Source organism: Talpa occidentalis, unplaced genomic scaffold (genome assembly GCF_014898055.3).
Source record: "Talpa occidentalis isolate TD23 unplaced genomic scaffold, MPIMG_talOcc4v2.1 talOcc4.8, whole genome shotgun sequence".
In the NCBI taxonomy this organism is placed as follows: Eukaryota; Metazoa; Chordata; class Mammalia; order Eulipotyphla; family Talpidae; genus Talpa; species Talpa occidentalis.
Window position 1 is genome coordinate 97,982,208 of NW_023605194.1, and position 20,636 is coordinate 98,002,843.

Below are 20,636 nucleotides of genomic sequence, written 5' to 3' on the forward strand. Positions count from 1 at the left end.
AAATCTTTAAAAAAAAAAAAGAAAATGCATACATAGTGCAAAAATGAAAAATTATTTAAGAATTATGTAAAATAAATGAATCCTGGATTTTTATGCGAATTCCCTGCATGTTTACAAAATATTGGCTGTGCCAGCTTTTGGTCAGTGATTTTCAATTACTTTGAGGATGACTTTTGATATTACAGTATACTCTCCTACTTAAGGTATTTCAGTGGCTGCCAGATGTTGTTAAATTCTTGTCAGTTGCTTGATGTTCAAGGTCCTCCACTCTACTCAGCCTAATCTAGCTTTCTACCATTAATACTTATACTCTAGTCAGACTCATTACAAACTTCTCTCTGAGTCATTACTCATATGTATATATATATATATATATATATATATATATATATATATGTATATATTTTGTCCTAAAATGAGTGATTATATCTAAAATGCCCTTTCTCATGTCCTTTACCTACTTGTATCTTATTTGCTAATTTACAAGCTGGGAATCCCTTTTTAGAGATCTTAACCTCTTCTACTGTAATTATCACTTTGGCAACAAAATAGCAAAATCACAGAAAATTAAAGCAGAAACAAACAGGGATTATCTTATTTGATAAGTCAAGTTTCCAAATTAAATGATGGTTACAGAGAGGTCACCACAAAACAGTGACATTCCAATAGGGTACCAATATGATGATGGAAAAGGTGTCTAGGACTCACAGTTCTTTATTCTCTGCTCTGCAGAGTTCCAGTAGTTCTCAGTATAAAAGCTTAGAAATTACAAAATCCCAACCTTCTCTCTTCATTCCTTACAGATAGGTTGTAAAACAGCATCTGGACTTTCCTTCCACCTTCCTGCTTATCTTTCTTCCCCCAGTTTTCAGTCATAGCTTCTGAACAACATGGTAGTCCTCTCTTACTGTGGTTTTGCTTTCTGCAATTTCAGTTACCCGTGGTCAACCGAAGTCCAAAAATATTGTGTACAATAAAATATTTTGAGAGAAAGCACATTCACTTAACAGTTGTTATAGTACATTATTGTAATTCATCTATTTTATTGTTAGCTGTACTGTTAATGTGCCTAATTTATAAATAAAACTTTATCACAGGTATGCATGTATAGATAGGAAAAAAACAGTATACACAGGGTTTGACACGATCTGTGGTTTCAGGCATCCACTGAGGTTCTTGGAAGTTCTCTTCCTTGAATAAGGGGAATGACTAGACTTCCTGAGGGCTTTGGAGCAGCCCTGGCATCCCTTTTTGGTCTCAGGTTATGGATAATTTCTTTTTTTCTTTTTTGTTTTATATATTTTTTAATTTATTTAATTATTTTAAAAAGATTTATTTATTTTTAATTTTCAATATTTTATTTTATATAATTCTTACATTTTTTTCATCTTTGCACTTTGTATGCATTTTCATTTTGGTTATATTCCCCATACAATTGCCCCCCCCCCCAATTTTGACCCTAGTCTTTCCTTTCCCTGCCCCTCCCTCTCCCACCCCGTAGTGTGTCTCTGGTTTATAGTTGCTTGTTGATTTTGATTTTTACTTAGTATTTATTAGCCTTTTTCCTGGTCTCTTATTTACGTTTTCTAAATTCCTGCTATGAGTGAGACCATCCGGTATTTTTCTTTTCTTTCTGACTTATTTCGCTGAGCATGAGCCCTTCTAGCTCCATCCATGTTGCTGCAAGCTGCATGTGTTTATCTTTTTTGATTGCTGAGATAATTTCTTTTTTAAAAAGGTTTATTTTATACACACAAGAGCTGGGGTGTAGGCCAGATGTGTGGGGGGTGGGGAGAAGGGGGTGAGAGGATTCACCAGAGACAGAGTGGGGAACAGAACAGGTATATCCACTGAAATATATTGCTGAGGGGAGCAGGGGTGAGTCAGGATGGTCTGCTGTGCCATGTGGGTCAGCTCCCTGGCTCAGAATCAAACTGGTGCTGCAGGGGCTGCAGACAGCTTCACAGTGCAGTGACTTAACCCCTTGTGCCACCAGGGAGGCCCTGATGGGTAATTTCTAATGTAACTTTTTTCTTTTACTTCAGTATAATTTCTTGATTAAGTCTTTCTTTTTCTGTTTTATAATCCCATCAGAATCATGATAAACTGCTGGTGTGTTTAAAATCCAATCTAGCAAACAATGCCCTAAAATTTAGGAGCAAACCTCATAGTAATTATTATTTTTGATTTATTGCTATTGAAGAATCGTTATTTTACATTCTTGCTAGTGTTTTGACAGCATAGGATTTTCCGCCCCCTCAGGTATAGTCACTATAGCTTTCCCACTGCTGGAAACACAGAGTTCACATAGTTTACTGTTCTCCCCTAACCCCCTTCTCTTATCCCTCTCACTCCCCCCACCCTTTTGAAAACCAAAGATCTATGGTCAGTTTCCAAAGGTTGTTTTTAAAATCTGTTGACCCTTTGTTTGGTTATTCTATATTCCACATGTAAGTGACACCATCCGGTATTTATCTTTTTCCTTCTGGCTTATTTCACTTAGTATAAGCCCTTCTAGATCCTTCCAAGTTGCTGCAGGACTTCATAAATATAAACAAAAAATAAAACTAAATATTGCAAAACCAAAGAAGACTAGATGGCATGGTGGGTGGGTGAGCACTTATGTCTAAGTTCAATATATTGAAGAAATTCACACACACACACACACAATGGTTGCTAAGTAAGAAAGTATTATTCTTGACCCTCAAGGCTTAAAACGTTGTCCTGTAATTAGAATAAAATTAATTCCTATTGAGTGCTTGGTTTGAACCAGGGTCTGTGCTATACACACTACATATAAATTAATCACTGTTAAATGTAACTTGAAGTGTTAATATCTCCACTCAATAGCCTGTTTTACAAATGAAAAGACTGGTTTATTGAGGTTAATAGTTACTCATAGAGCTGGGGTTTGAAATTGGGCAGCCTTATTTTAGGGGCTATGTTCCTTTTTGGAATCTGAAAATAAGATTACAGATTTCTTGGGGAGGAGGCTGGGGCATGGGGAGTGATAGTGCACAGCTGGGGGAAGCTAATTTGGAAAGATGTCTTTCCAAACTTTGCAGAGAAGATGACCAATGCCAATATGACTGTGGTTTTGTGTGAGTCAGTTCCAGAAAAAAAAATCATCTTAGATTATGATGCCTATATATTGTTCAATGTTTCCTTCGAACAGTGACAGTGACATGATGAGGGGAACCAGCTTCATTAAGGCAGGCGATGGCCTGGACTTAATGAGGGTATATGATTAGGGCACACCAAAAACTACCTTGTCTGGGGATTTCACTAGTTGTAAATCAGCTAGAGAGGTGGTAGTTGCATCTTTGAAGAATTTCAATTAAAAAAAAAAGACAACAAAATAGTGGTTATCAGAGGGCAAGTGGGATGGGGTGGGTAAAGTGAGCAAAAGGGGTCAACTGTATGTTGGGGGAACTAGATTTTTGGTGGTGTCACAATTCAATATACATGGATGCTGACGTATAAAGCCACACCCCTGAAACTTACACAATGTTATAAACCAATATTACCACAACAGTAAGTAAAAGACAATGATTTTTGAATTTTTGTAAGGCAAACATTATGGTGATAATAAATTTTTAATGAAAAAAAAATGTATGATTTGGGAGCCTTGGAATTTCCCATGATTCCTTCAAGGACACTCTGCTAACAAAGTCCAGTTTTGCATTAAAAAAAAAAATAGTCCCTTCATTAGTCCTTCTTCCTCTCTGACCCTGCACTCCCCTGGAATCCAGGTTTGGTTAACCCAGAGCTGAGCTGTTGGGCTTTCTAACTCTGTGTGTCCACAATCTCGGAGGTATATGCTATTTTGAAGCATCTCCTCACTGCAGCCGAGCGTATGTGAGAAGGGAGAGTCTTGAAATGAATATATACCCTTGGAGTGTCAGATGTCTCCAGTTTTAACCCTCCAAGGATACTGGCTTGTTAATCCAGGCAGATTTCTAGATGGTAGCTTTTTGGACAGTGAAGTGGGAGATTCTTCTGGGCCTTCCCAGAAACGACACCATGTGGTTTATCCCATTAAATGTGGGGCTAGGCCTGCATGTGGACCTGCCTGACACCCCCAAGGCTGGCTCATGACATCATTCCTCCTGCCCGTGGTGTTTGTCCTCCTGTAGGGATGATTCTCTTTTGGTAGGTTCCGATCGGCTGGGGTGGGAGAGGTACTCACAGCTGCATTTCCTTCAGGAATTACAGGTGAGAAAAGACCATGGCTATTTTCTTCATGGTTTGCATTATTCACATCCTCAGATCTCATCCTTCCCTTATTTTTCTTCTCTGGGAAGACTGGGGGCCAGTCTTGGGAAAGACCTGTATTTGCTGGTCCTGGGGAGGGTCTCCTCATTTGCTGTCTCTTTCTCTGCCCCAAACTTCCAGTGCAGGCACCGTCTTTCTCTGAACTCCCCACTGTTTCTATCTCCAACCTCCATTTCTCCTTAGGTCCTTTCTGTCTTGATGACAGCGATACTCTGTGGAATGGAAGGCCATGGAATGCTTCTCCTCGTCCTCCACCCTCCTGGCATGGAGCCGCAGGTCCCTCCCACTGGTTCAGGGACGGACACCTCTGGCCCAGTCACTAGGTGGTAAACTCCTTCTGAATAGGTAGAGTGTCAATTTTGCTCTCTCCTGGAGCCTCAGACCTAATCCTGGCATGAAGGAGGCATCACCCCAATTTCTGCAGAATGAACGAGGCTCCATTACTTTGCTGCATCCTGTCACTCTGACCTCTCCTCTGCCTGACTCTCTGGCCCTGTACTTCTCATCCTGCCCCTGCCTTTATTCTGTTGTGTCCTTCCTTTTGTGTGTGTGTATGGGGGGGGGGCTCATCTCTGTTCATTCTTATGGGTTTCTGTGAAGGTATTTTGCTATCTTTTATTCCTTGCTGCATCATTTATTATCTAACACTATTTTTTGGATGATGTATCATAAGAGATCCTGACTTCTGAATATTCACATGAACTCTTGTTTCTCCTGCCACTGCACGTTTGTTGCCAACAACCTCTGTCCAGACTCTGCTTAAAGAGTACCAAACAGCTCCTGGAGTAATTTCTGGAACCCTGTGCCTTTCAGGTCGGGTCATCTTTTGCATGGGAACTGGCTTGGTTGAATTCTGGGGCTTTGGAAAATCCTCAAGCCTCTAGGGACTCCTCCCTTCATAGTGTTTCCTCCCACTATTTGATTGCTGCAGAATATCTGACACTGACCAACCAAAGCTTGATCAGACTGAGATGCACAGTGCAGGTCTTATCTCTGGGCTCATCAGTGTCCTCACCCTCAGATGCTGATCAGTGCTTCACTCGGAATCCTCATGTCCACAGCCTGGCCACTAGGTTTCAAGGGGAAATTGAAGCTGATGATTTTATTTAACGATTTATTTGTTTATGCATGCAAGAGCTGGGGTACAGGCCAGAGATGCAGGAGGGTGAGAGGATTCACCAGAGACAGAGTGGGGAACAGAACAGGCAGACTGACTGAAACACACTGCTGAGGGGAGCAGCAGGTGAGTTAGGAGAGGTCTGCTGTACCACGTGGGTTGCTCCCTGGCCAGCTGGGGATCGAACTCGTGCTGCAGAGGCTGTGGATTGCTTCACAGTGTGGTACTTAACCCCTTGTATCACCAGGGAAGCCCTGAGGCTGATGATTTTAAATGATGTCACTGAAGTCTCTTTAGGGGGACCATATCATTCATTTTTTTTTAATAATAAATTTTATTTTTATATTCCCCCATACAACTGCACATACCCCATTCTGACCCCAATCCCTCCCCTCCCGGTCCCCACCCCCCAAAAAGTGTCTCTGGTTCATAGTTTTTTGTTGATTTTGATTTTCACTTTCTTATAGTTATTCATTTTCCTGATCCCTTATTTAAGTTTTCTAGATTCCTGCTATGAGTGAGACCATCCGGTATTTTTCTTTTTCTTTTTGGCTTATTTTGCTGAGCATGGATATCATTCATTTCTGATCTGAGGCTCACTTGTAGACTGAAGGGAGACACTGGGAGCTCTACCAGCAAAGGCTTGGCCACTGTAGTTATGTTAGGTAGGAAGTTCCAGCTACGTTTGCCCTCAGTGCCTCCAATACAAGAGGAAACCACTTGTTTGGTTGTCTCATATGGGTTTACCACTTCACTGCTTCAGTTCACTCTAAAACTCAATGAAAGTGAGTTCTCAAATTTCAACCCAGTGCTGGTAATTAGAGAGCTCCTCGTAGTTCTACTCTTTCCTCCGGAATCGGGGTGACTCAGTGTGGAACAGCAAGCTATGAGTCACCTGCTTGGCTTTAGCCTCCCAGTTTCTACGCTTCTTTTTATCTACCTGAAAACTTGACATCTTAATGACAACTTTGAAAGACATTGGGTTGTGATAAATCTTAATTAGCTGGAGTCACAGAATGCCAAGAATGTGAAGACTGGCAGAAATTTAGAGGCGAGCAAACACTGTCACCCTCCCCTCTACAGATAAAGATAATAAGGGTGAGGAGGGAATGTGGTTTCCACTAAATCACCTGCTCATTTGTGGCTCAATTAGGGCTGGACTTAGACTCTGTCTATGTCACCCCTTTCCATTTCTGATCCTCTGTGCCATTCAGCAATCCCACAAGGGCAGGGGAAATGTTAATGGCAGCACGCCTAGCTGTTGTCATTGGATGACAACCGTTTTGTGCAGATAATGAGAAATGAGGGGGTGGACAGTAGCATCATCAATAACTACATCATTTAAAACGTCAAATGTACTGTTCAGACACTGGAAAAAGAACTTGTGGGTGATGATCTTGGAAGGGCTAATCTGAAGGCTATCACATTCTGAAAATTGGAGTTTAAATGATTCCATTGGAAAAAAAAATGAGTCCTCTAAATGAGAAACGAATGCTATGTGATCCTGGGAGAACATAATTCTTAATTGTTTCTCCTTGTCCAACTAGTGGCCTCTTCTGGGCATGTGATACAAGTCCGATGTGACTGGGACACATTCAATGGACAAAGGACAGACACAAGTTGTCACACAAAGAGCCATCCAGCTCCCCAGGCCAAGAAACTCCAGTGCCAAGTAACATTCAGACCAGTTGATATCTTTTCCTGAAAGAAAACTCTGCCCCACTGAATAAAACCCCAGAGATACACTGTAGGAATCATATGTAAAGGGCAGACTCAAGTCTACTGTCATCCTGGAGTCTTCCAGATGGCTCCGTGCTGGGCTGCTGATGGACTGTGTCACTGGGACTTGCTTGAGAGGCCACCTTTGGGCAGTTCTCAGCCACACTGGAGTCCTTAGGTGATCTGTCTGGAATGGTGGCCAGGAATCTCTAAGGATGCTGGATTAACTGCAGATTGCACACCCAGGCTCTTGGCTCAAGGTTAATGGCTAGACATCCCATGAACTTGAATTCAAGTCTGTTTGTATTCAGAGATTCACATTCCTGGGAAGAGATCTTCAGCTTCTCCCTACTTCTCACAGGAGTCTTGATGACACAGAAGATGGTCACCCCTGGCTCCTAGCTGCCAAGAACAAGCTTGGCCTCTGGCTGTTGACCCTCTCTTAGCCCAGAGACATGATGACAGGGTCAAATTCATGGACAGGATGAGCAGCTGTTAGTTCAATACACTTTAGAAGGCTCTCACCTGTTCTCTCTTCTCCTCTTTAAGTGGGGCTTGAACTTGTAAAGTTCTCATTTTGTGTCTCGGAGGGAAGTAATGTAATTGCTCTCTTGAGAGAGTTAATATGTTGAGTCTTTTGAGCTTTCCAGCAGGAAGCCTAAGTAGCAGTCAAGATGAGGAGGGACAGAGGTCTAGGAGGGTGCAGTGAGCGGGGGAAGGAGGCACACCAGGTGGAACAGGGTGCTGGCTACCCTGGGAGCTGCCTAGTGTGGAATGGGAGCACTGCCGCTTTTCCAGGCACAAGGAGGTGAGGCCTATGGCTACTGTTTTCAAGGACCCTGCTTTTCCTAAGTTGACAAGGAAAGGGGTCATTTTGGGGAGAAGTTCTATCCTAGTTATACTCCTGCAATGTATAATGACAAACGAGAGGACATAGATGTGGTGAATACACACAGTGGGATACTACTCAGTCATGAAGAAGATGAAATCTTGCCATGTGCAACAACATGGGTGACTGGAGGGAATTATGTTAATCAAGTAAATGGGAAGGGGAAAGATAAATGCCATATGATTTCACACATTTGTGGAATAGAAAATGAAAAAGCAAACAAACAAAAATAAGCCCTTACACTCTAACAACAGAATGGTGGTTACAAAGGGGGGAGGAAGTGAGATGGGTCGAGGGCTGATTGGGGTAATGGGTGGTCATGGGACATTTGGTGGTGGGTGTGGTGAGATGCACTCCGTTGCTGAGGGGAGAGTATTCCTGAAATACTCACAGTGTTGTCAATAATGTCACTTTAATTAAAAAAAGTGCTTAGCAGCCTCTAGAAGGCATGGCTGTAGACACTGGAGATGGACTCAGGAAAATGGAAATGGTTCTTGTCATTGGAGTCTGCAAATTATGTGTATTTCCGATAAATACCTGTTAAATTGAAATGTGAATTTCCAACACCCGCCTCCAGTACAGGATTTCCCCCCACTATAGCCACCCCACCCAAAGCTCTCACAGTCCTCCACCATAGTCCATTGTGTTCTCCCAGGCCCAATTCCCTTATTTCCATTCCCTCTGATCCTTTGTTTGGCTTTTCTATATTTCACCTATAAGCGATACCATTGGGTATTTTATCTATCTCCTTCTGGCTTATTTTGCTTAGTATAATCCCTTCCAGTTCTGTCCATGTTGCTGCAAATGGCATGAGTTTTATTCATTTATTTATTTGATTGCTGAGTAGTATTCCATTACGATATTCTGTATACACATCTTGATCTACTTGTGTTTTTTTGGGGGAGGGGGCAGTTAGGTTGTTCCTGTAGCTTGGCTATTGTAAATAATGCTCCTATAAACACGGAGTGCCGGTTTCCTTTCAAATTAGTGAAAAACACATACCACTTCTTATCCTCCATTTTTATCCCTCTCAACGATCAACACCATTCTCAATACACATTTATTGAATCAAAGGATGACATTTGCTGATGGGAAACAAATGATATTTTAAACAAACCCCTTGCTTCAATTACTTACAGCTGGATATACACTCTTAAATGGAGAGTCTGTCTTAACTCACATTCCAACACTTTTATCTTCCTGATCTTTAAGACGTTCATATTTACATAAAAGCAAAACCATTCTACAGATAATTTTTTATCACTAAGTGGCAGGCACTTCATAAAATTATTACTTCCAGTACTTATAAAGACTTTTTATAGGGTATTATAGGACAGGTTGAAGACTGTAATGAAAATGCAGCAATCAGCAGCAGCTCTCAGATCTGTGGGGTGGGATTCCAAGGTCAAACACCACAAATCCGAAGCAGGGACATAAACAGAAAAATCAGTTACCCCGGGAGGAAGCTTGGGGGTTTTTCAGGACTGTGTCCTTTCAACATGTAATGGAAAGTTTCAGGCATATTCCATTTGAGTCTTTCAGGATTGACACAGGTGAATTGTCTGGCCTGTATGTCTTAAGACTGACTGTAATAAGCCTAATCTGAGTACCCTGGACAATTTTCTATGTGGAAATGACACACCAGGTACCCTCACTAGCTACTGGGTCACCTGGAGGGAAGTGCTCCATGCTGTCACCATTCTCAAGGGGCATTGTTGAGCTGTTTAAGAGGCACGAAGAATAACACTCCTCTCTACTTTCAGCTCCTGGCCTGGGTGGAGCCACAGCTAGAGATGCCTCTGGTGCCCTGCTGCCCTGCCCAGCCTAGCAGAGGGCCTGAACTCTACCAGGGCTATACTCAAACTGTCAAAATGGGCACGCAACATTTTTAATGGCTTATTTTAAAAGATGCCTTTTTGGAAGCTGTAACACGGTTTCTAAATAGAACTCGGGCAGACTACTTTTAAAATGCAGGAAATTGCTATAGCATATGGCACGTTTTGATTACAGACACCTTTAATAAAAAGAATTGACCTCGCCTCCAACTCTCATAGTGAATGCAACATTGAGGTGTCTCAGTGTTGGGCATCTTCAGTCTTTTCAAAGTTTAATGCGGTCTCCTGCAGTCTCCACTGAGAACTGTCTGGTACATTAAGGAGGAACGGTGAGGTCATGGAAGCTCATCCATTTCCATGACCTCAATTTTCTTCTTGCCTTGATGGCTTTCAATCTCTATCCTTGACCTTGTCTGGCTCCTGCGCCTCAGTTCTGCAACCATAACTATCACCAGACATCTCTCCTGATGTCCCAAACCAACTTACATTTAACATAAGAAAAGAGAAATCATCTTTCACAAAACCTACTCTCTCTTTTCTGTTCCATTCTGAGTACATGACACACCTTCCCTTGTTACCCAGTGTCATCCTCAAACCTTCACTCTCCAGCCTCTTCCGCTGTATTCAGCCATCCAGTCTACACACCACTTAAATTCGTTCTCCTTGTCACCATTCACCCTCATTCAGACCACTGCCCTCTCTTGCTAAGGCCCTGGATCAGCTTATTAACCAGGCTTCCTGCTTATTAATTGAACTTCTTGCTTAGTTTTACCTCCTTCCAACCTACTTTTTACTCTAGCCAGAGACACTCTGAGAAAACATAGCTGATCATATTGTACTTGATTAAATCATTTCAATGACTCTGCTGAATTCAAGATCAAGCACATATTCTTTATGGGACTTATTAGGTCCATGGACCTAGGATCTGGGAGAACAAAACTCCACTTTGCTTTAAACTGGTTAGTAGTATAGCAATTCAGTTGCCCATTCAAGTCTTCAGTTAGTATCACAGAAGATTATAACCAAGAGCATGTGAACACTTGTGTAACTATTAACTGAGTGATACAACTAGTCACTAGGATGTGGCTTAGGGTTATAGTAGATCATATATTACAGTTTTATCCTAAGGAATAAATGTATGGCATGTACCTTAAAAGTCTTCCCAAAGCTAAATAATAGGAACCACTCATGAATTTCCAACTGTACCAGTGGTACTGATGACAAAGTTTTCAGAAAGTTTTACAAAACCTGGAAGGCCCAAGGCAGGCATAAAGATGTCAATTGCACATAAACATGGAAAGTGATGAAGAAAAAAACAAATACAGAGACAAGTGCATTCGAGGCATACCCAAAAGAATGATCCCTAGTGCACAAAGTGAATTCTTGTACAAAAAAGATGTGTTTCTGAGGAAAAGATTAGACTTTATTCCATGCTGCCAAGATTCATTATGAACCAGTAATCCAGAGAGCCCCAGTAATTCACAACATATAATGCTTGGAGGAGACAGCCAGCGAGATATTCATGAGGCAGGGAAGTATCAGCGAGGAAAGATTTGATAATAACCATGCAAGTGGCTTTAAAGAATGGATACTCTCTGGACCTCAGAGACAGGGAGGAGAAGGCTTTACAAGTGAAGGGATCATGTAAAGGAGGATCACAAAAACTTGGGTGGAAACATGATGAAATTAGAAAGGGGGCTGAGATAAAAGGACACTGCAGAAATCAGGCAGAAGCATCTAGATTCAACACAATGGTAACCCAGGAGCCTCTGCAGTGTGTGGTCACAGAACAGTCAGTGGTACAGTCTTGCTTTTCAAGGCAGTTATGAGTTATATTCAGGATATGTTAAAGGGCTTTATTCACTCAGTGAATATTTATAGAAATGAGACTAGCATCGAGTGTGGAATGAAGGAAGTTGCATTAGAGAATCAGTCCTCAGAGCTCTCTTTCTTTTTTTTTTTTTTTTTTTTTTTTTTATAGAGGCATGCTTTATTTATTTGTTTGCTGGTTTGTTTGTTTGTTTTGTTTATACATGCACTGGGTACAGTCAGAAGCGCGGGAGGGCGAGAGAATTCACCAGAGCCAGAGCGGGGAGCAGAGCAGGCAGAAGGACCGAAGCACACTGCTGAGGGGAGCAGCGGGCGGCAGGAGAGGTCTGCGCGCCATGTGGGACCCTCCTCTGGTGGCCGGGGAGCAGCCGGGGATCGAACCGGCGCCGCAGAGGCCGCGCGCAGCTTCGCAACCCAGCGCTCAACCGCTGCGCCACCGGGGAGGCCCAGAGCTCTCTTTCAAAGGGGTTCCAAGGTGAAAAATATATTCATAACGATATGGGGCTATTATTTGCCTTTTCATGCTCATCCTTTCTCAAATGTACACTGGAACATTCCAGGGATGACATGAAGTATGTTATTGGGGTAGACTGAATACAGAAACAGATATGAAGATCCAGCTGTCTTATGCAGCTTAAAGAGATTTACCAAAATATGAAGCAATATTACTCTTTCCACTGTTTGTTAATTTGTAAGATATAGTTTCTTTACACACAAAATGTTACTATATTAATATGTAGTGCTTTGCTAGTGTTATTTGACAATAATTAATAAATATTTTAAAAATTCTTCTGTTACCACAATAAAAAATTGTATAATAAAAAACCCCCAAAAAGTCAATGCCTACAGTATTGTATAGCAACGTTGACTCAGTAAAAATTAACATAGCTAAACAAATTTCTTAGCTTTAATTTCTAATATATTAACAACAACAGAGAAGACGCACATAAACAAAACATTTTTGGGAATGTTTTAGGAGTGCAAAACATTTTAGGAGTGCAAAGAAGACCTAAGACCAAGAGTTTTGAGAACTGCTACATTCAAGTGTTTATTAGGGATTTGGAGAAAAAAATGGGATTCAAGGAGAATTTGAAGGGAAAAGTGGTCCCAACATATGGCAATTGCTTAAAAAAAATAACCACTAACACTTGTCATGTCTATGGTACTGAAATAAAGCAAGAGGGATAAGAGATACCTGTCAAGTTAAGTGCATGACTCAAAGTCAGATACAAATTATCTGCACTGACATGCAATTTAGTTTTGAATAACTTCTAGAGATGCTCCAAACTATCTGCTCTTTTAGCTGATAGTGGACAAAGTAAATGGGCAAAGTTTTGAGTCGTTTTCATTCAGGAAAACACAGTGTGATAAGCCGAGATTAAAAAAAATATGTTCTTATGAGGATTTCTAATGTATTAACCAGATTAAATCCCATTGCTTACACAAGTCATAAACATTGTTAGTTCTCACCCACCTCCTACCCCTCCTGCTTATTTACATTTAAGGATATTTTTCATTCCCCAATTATATTGCCAGATAGAGAAAATAGTCCAATTGCTTGACATTTCATTTAATCCACTTGCAGGAAAAGTCAATTCATTTGACTATCTGCAGTCTAATGATAGAATAAGGTTAGTATCTGCTTGCAAAAAAGACACAGAGCCTATAAAATATTTTTAAAGTTTACAAAAAGAGGATATTTGGGGGGTTATGTAGGCTACCATTCTTTAATACCAAGATGAAAGATTACTTCTTTAAGAAACTTTCCAAAGTACTACTCACCCACTATCATTCTCATGTCAAAATTAAGCATCCTCCTTGTGTTCTGTGAACTCATTGGCCTTTTGAAACATTTATTAACCACTGACATGTGACTGTATGTTACCTCCCTGACCAGGGAGATTTTTCAGAGCAGGTATTTTACTTTACTCATATTTGATTCCTAACAATGTTTTCCATAGTGCCAAGTTTCAATAATGGATGTTGAATTTAATAGGCTAAAAAAGTATGAGAATGTCTACACTGTATTTAATAAATATCTTTGTTCAAAAGTGTAAACTGAATTCCAGTTATGACACAGTAGACATACTCTCCTGCCATAAAAATGATAAATTAGACATCATGTATGAAGCACCTGTTTTTAGGCATTTGGTGATTTGATTGTTGAGAGAAGGATATGAGTAGTCTTTCTCCCTGAGGACACTTTCTCAACAGTGGCAAGGGAAGTGAAGCTCAGTGAGCTTGTCTCTGGGTGAAGGAAACAGAAGTTGTTGCTCAGGGAGTTCATCTGAAATCTGCAAGGCAGAGTCCAGAGAAAAGAACTCTGTGCAGGGATGTATAAATGCGTCCCCTTCAAAACCTATGGCCAAGTATTTGTCTGTGCCAGTATTATGCAGTGTCTGCAGAGGACCTGGCAGGCATATCAGTTTAATTCTGCTGGGGTTTGGCTTTAGGTTTTATCATTGCTTTTAGAACTAGAGTAGATCTTCTTCTAAAGTATGCTTTTCTGGGGACTCAGCTGAGCCCAGAATATGGATCCAAGCCTCCCCTTTATCAATGTGTCCACACATGTGTAACCCCTGGAATCTCTGTGTGCTCCAGGATAGTAAGTTAACATTATGGATTTTTGGCTAATAAATTCAACAACCTCAATGAAATAGATAACTTCTTTGAAATGCAGAAATTATCAAACCTGGTGTATGAAGAAATAGGATATTTGAATACATCAGTTTATGCGGAAATATCAATCATCTAAAATTACTGATACAATTTGGGAATGAAAAACATAGTTGGAGGAGTTATGCTTCCTGACTCAATGACTTATTGCAAAGTTATAGTATCAGAACAGTATTGTGGGAGCATAATAATAGAATTAAATAGGAGAGAATGAAGACTCTAGAATAGACAATTATCATATAGTCAACACTGAATTTCAGCAATGAGACAAAACAATTCAATGTGATAGAGCAGTCTTTTCAACAAATGGATGGCAGGAAGAATTGTATATTCATATGGAAAAAGATGAACCTTTAATTGTACTTACATCACATACATAAAATAATTTGATATGGAATAGGAAGCTAAACATAAAAGCTAACACTGCAAAGCTTTTAGAGAAATCTAGCATAATACCCACCTTAGTAGGGAAACATCTCATAGACTGGATTTAGAAAGCAAAAACCTTACAAGGGAACAATGATTCAAATTCTTGCAAGTTTATTATTTGGTGTATTTATTAGTTCTAACCATTTTTCAACTGTCCTCTGTATATAAGATCACATCTTTAAACATAGAAAATTTTACTTCTTTTTAATGATTTAGATGTCTTTTTTTTATCTTGCTAACTGTTCTGGCTAAGATTTTCACTATAGACTGAATAGTGAACAAGACATCCTGGTCTTGTTCCAATCTTAGAGTAAAAGATTTCAACTTCACTGGATATAATGTAATCTGTGAACATATCATATGTGATGTTTATTATTTAGGTATACATCCCTTCCATTCCTAATTTGTTGGGAGACTATCATGAATGGGTATTGAATTTTTCAAAACCTTTTATGCATTTATTGAGATAATAATAACTTTAATCTTTTATTCTGTTAATGTGATGTCTCAATTACATTTATTGATTTGCATTTACTGAGCCATCCATGTATCTCAGGATAAATCCCACTTGTTCATGATGCATGATATTTTTAGAGTCATTGAATTCAGTTTTCTTGTACTTTCTTGAGGATTTTTGCATCTATGTTCACCAAGGATATTGACCTGTAATTTTATTTTCTTTTAATGATTTTGAGATTTTAATGATCTTATCTACTTTTATATGATGGTAATGCCTCGAGAAGAAATGGTAAAATTTCCAGAAACAAACAGTTTGATGAAGCATCAAGAAACAGGAAATGCATAGTGACAGAAAATAGACCAATGTTTGCCAGGGGTGCCAGAATTATTCTAACATTGATCTCTGTTTGTTTAATGAATAGATTATCTTATGAAGTAGAAAATCTCTAAAAGTTTGAACTCTATTTCCAGAATGACCTCTGACAAGCCAGGTAACTTCCATATGTCTTGTTGGAAGAATATCTGATGCTCTAGAGGTTGGTTATATCAAAGAACAAATAAGAGGACATGTGGGGAAAATTATAGCAATTATAAGGTCAAGTAGAAATTAAATTTATTCTTATTGTTTGATATTAACAGAGAGAAGCCATGAAATTGGGATTTCAAAGCTCATCAAACCATGGGTGTGCATTAAAATTAGCTTTGGAATCACACACACACACACACACACACACACACACACACACTCATTCACAATCCACCCTGAGTTCCACAGATATCTGGATCATGGCTCCGAAATATTTTCTAGTGCCACTGGTGATACAGATGCTCATTTTATTTTTTAAAGATTTATTTATTTATGCATACAAGAGCTGGGGTACAGGCCAGAGGTGTGGGGGGTGAGAGGATTCACCAGAGACAGAGTGCGGAGCAGAACAGGAAGACTGATTGAAACACACTGTTTAGGGGTGCAGCAGGTGAGACAGGAGAGGTCTGCTGTGCCATGTGGGTATCTCCCTGGCGGGGAGTGTAGTGGTGCTGCAGTGGCTGCTGATAGCTTCATAGTGCTGAGACTTAAACCCTCGCACTGGATGCTCATTTTAATTTATGAATCAAATCTTAGGAAATCAGTCACCAGTGCAAATAGGGGCCACCTGTCCTACCTATCTCTTTTTCTTAAAACCACCTTCCCAGTTTTCTCAGGGGAGTCTAAGTTCAGGCATGTAGTCTCAGCATCATTGTTCAGACGCTTGCTTTCATTCCCTGGAGTCTTCTGGACTGACAGCATATTAACATTGAGTTAATATTTACTAGTTAGGATCTTACAAGTGGGTATAATTTTCATTTTAAAGATGAGGCAAATCATTTGACCAAGACTCTAGGTCAGCCAAGACATAACAATGGTTCATTATGTGCCCCATACTTTCTCAGAGCTTTTATTTTTTTTTTAAAGATTTATTTTTTATACAAGAGCTGGGGTACAGGCCAGAGGCACGGGAGGGTGAGAGGATTCACCAGAGACAGAGTGGGGAGCAGAACAGGCAGATCTACTGAAATACACTGCTGGGGGAGCAGTGGATGCGACAGGAGAGGTCTGCCGCGCCATGTGGGATTCTTGCTGGCTGGCTGGGATCGAACCCGCACTGCAGAGGCTGCGGACAGCTCCACAGCGCTGCGCTCAACCCACTGCACCACTGGGGAGGCTCCTCAGAGCTTTTGACATATTATCTCATTTAATTTTCAAAAATCCTATGAGGTGAAATATTATTATTTTAGGAAGCAGACATGGGATGCTAAGCATCTTGTCCAAAGCCATGAAAGAAGTAAATGAAGAGATGGATTTGAATTTCATTATCCCAGTTCCAGAGCCTAAGCTTGTTGCTTCCATACCTTGGCCTAACTAAGGTGGCCACATCCTCTTAGGTGAGATAAGTTGGCATGTCAATCTAAAGATTTTCTTCTTCTGAAAGAAGAAAATGCTCTTCCTTTCTCGTCCACCTCTGCTCTCCTCCACTCAAAGTATGACCCACTGTGGGGAAGCAATGCCTTTTATTTTTAACTAGGCTGCCACTCAGTCAGCCTTCTGTGTTTGTATCAAAATAATTCCCCCTATAGCCTTCCTTCAGACATGAGACCCTGGCCCCGGAAGCTCAAGAATTATTTTTTCCTTGAAAACTGGCTCCTGTCTTGTTCTTCCGTTGTGGCAAAATAGATACGAGGATGTAAAAGCTCTTTATCAAGTTAATGTAGTAGCTATAGGTAAAAAAAAAAAAAGAGCGCAATTCAAATTTTCTGTGACTTCTGGCTCAGTTTTAGTGGAATGTCAATGCAATGCCAGAACCTAATAAAAATAGAAACTCTCCGGCATCCAGACACTTCTCCAGATGGTGCATGGGAATCGTGTAGTAGCTGGGCACTAAGGAAGGTCTCTATTAATTAGTGGGAAGATACCATGCCTCACACTGGCAGTAATGGAAAATGGCTAAGAATTTAGAGTGGTAGCCCTGAAAATGTGAGCGAATCCCAGTTGCTCCCTCAGTTGCTTTGCTCAGGATTAATTGAGAGTTCAGTCATTAGGCAAAGCTGCCACATGCCTTGAGGGAAGAGTAAGAAGAGCAAGTGCAATTGGCCCTGGTTTGAAACCGCCTGAGTGAAAGCCCTGGAAAAGGAGATCCAGCCACATACCTACAGCAAGGATAAATGATATCCTAGACTCCACTTAAGAAACATAAACTTTCGTTGGAGACTATGGAGGATTCCCTGGAATGATAGATAGTAGTCATTTGTAAAAACACAAAACCTTGTATTCTTTAGTGAAGTGTATAGTACACTTACAGTCAACAGATACGCATGAAGCTTTTGTCTATTAAACTCTGAGCACTGTGCTATCCACAGAATGCAAGGATGATGTTTTTCTTCAAGAGTCAGTTATTTAGCCTCAAAAAGTGAAAAATGATGTCATCTGTTTACACAAAAATGAAAAACAATGACAATCCTGGACATGGCTTACCTCGCCAAATGGTGTGCTACAGAATTTTGGCAGTCTTTCAAGCTATTTGGTCCTAAGTTTTCCTAGACAGCTAATGGAACTTCTTTCTTAGATGATTACACTTTTTGTGTCTTAGTTTTCCAATTTTTACCATAGCTATGGAATTCTGATTTTAGGAGAGAGACCTTTCCTTGAACACCAGCTGTCTTCCTTCCCTTAACTGAGCTCCACTGACTTCTGTGTGTTGTTTTTTGTTAACTATTAAAAATAACATCTATCCACACACAGAGTATATAAGATATACCATATAATATTATAATAATATATCATTATATAATATGTAATAATATATAATATTATATATAGACTCAGAGGTCAAATAAATCCAAGATCTTGACCAACTTGTGGTCATTTCAACTACACAAAGCAATTTTTACAACAGAATAGTAAGCAAGTACTAGCAATTCTGGCAATTTTCAGGTTGAGTTTATTTCATGCTGCGTTTCTGAATTCCCAGAGTAATTTCTACTAAACAAAATCATGATTGTGTGTTTTTTCCTTGATCCATCCTAAGAGCTGGTGACAGGCAACAAGCTTAAAACAGTCACCCTGTCTCATTAAGGAGACAGGCTGCATGTGTGCACTGAATGGAGCCATCTGTTGGAATCTTCCAGCAGTGTGCTAAGGAAGGAAATGGTGGAGAATCTTTCAAGAAGCTCAACTAAAGGTAACAAGAATTATGAGATGTTTGGAAGCATTCCAAATTAGAAGGCAAGCCCTTTGTGACTTCCCAATCCTATATCACACTGGCATGAGAGACCTGGCATGTTCTAACCTTCAAAAATTTCCTTTCAGTCAATCAATTGGTTCATAGACGTTAGTGGAGACAGAGCCCATATTTCAGGTCCACCCTCCAACCCTAGCAGACACTCTCCTGTGAATCATCATATTTATCCAACAGAGCTTTGCTTCTCCAATGTCAGGTTTAGAAATTATTTTAACTAGTAAGTTTCCTATTTAACAAATCCCAAATGGTTTGAAGGGGGAAAAAAAGGAGTTATCTTAATTTAAACTGTGATTAAACAATTACTTGAAAAAATACTTTGGAAAAAATTCACGATCCACCTGGAAAAGACATTTTATTCTTTCATCATTTCCTCCAAATGTGCATCTGGGCTCAACCCATTTTGTGGAGTTAACATGAAAACATGATTTTATTTTATTTATTTTTGTGTGTTTTGAATTGTCTTTTTAAAATTTTTTTCTTTTTAAAATTTTTTAAAAATTTATTTTTTACATCATTGTTCATTTTTAAACACTATTTGCACCCCCCTCCCCACCCCCCAATCTGCCCTGGCTCAGGTGTAGTCCACATAGAATTTCCTTCACCAATGCACCCGTGCACCATCACCACAGTCCCCTGTGCTCCTCCCTCCTTCCCTCTCTCTGATCGCTCTCCCTCCTCTTTGACCCAGCAACTAATACTTAGGTTTAAATAATAATGATGCCACTTTCCTGATAATACGTTCATATTAACAGGAAACAAAGGGATCTATTTTTGATGGAGAATTTTTAGAAATCAATAAGGTCTATGAGATACAGTAAAATGGGGAAGAGACCGTTTTAGTACCAGAAAATCATAAAATAAACATAACTTATTTTTTATGAGGTTAGCTCTTAATGTATCCAAAAGGAGATTGCTTTTTTATAGTAGAGCTGACTTAAAAAATTGCTTCTAAGACCATTAGTTCTATCTGGAATTCTCAGGTCACTGCAATAGTCCAACTACAATTGGCATTAGCGACAGCCATATCCTTTCTTCAAGTTGTCAAGTCAAAGGACAAGCAATGAGAGATTGATTATACTTGCTTTAATAGTAAAAGATACTAGAGGAAGTTTTTTCAATCAGAGTTTCAGAGTGATGGAAATTGTTCTGAAAGTGCAAAAATTTAGGCGTATTTACTCTCTCCTACTATATCCATGGTAGGCAATCTAGACCAAGCCACCAAAGGAGCAGGTAAAATGACTTTTGGTGACATAACTAGGGTCAACTTTTTTGAGGCACGATTATAAAAAAGGTAATCATATGCAAATCAATAAAGGTGAGAGACCCTGCTCCTCCTGCCTTGGCCCTTACATCTGTTAACACCAGCCTTAGTTTGGATGTGTGGGAAAGAGAAGAAAAGCAGAACAAAAGAGCTAGCGAGCAAAAGAAAGAAATTGGTGAAAAGGATGCTTAATAGTTCCAGTTTGTTCAGAATGAAAGGCAGAGCTTCCAGAAATGCCAAATCTTACAGAACCATGAAGAGTTAACAAAGTGATGACAGACCTGAAGTGACTTGTTCCAGGTGGCACAGGGCTATTTAGTACCAGGACACTAAGAACAGGCAGTGGAGGCTGGAAACTAAGGCCAATGAG

General features: G+C 40.0%; 1 protein-coding gene across 1 annotated transcript in view; it reads right to left on the reverse strand.

Annotated features, from left to right (window-relative positions):
• ADRA1A (adrenoceptor alpha 1A) overlaps nt 1-20,636 on the reverse strand; it is a 66,841-nt gene that overhangs the window by 9,123 nt on the left and 37,082 nt on the right. The gene's annotated exons all lie outside the window — the stretch shown is intronic.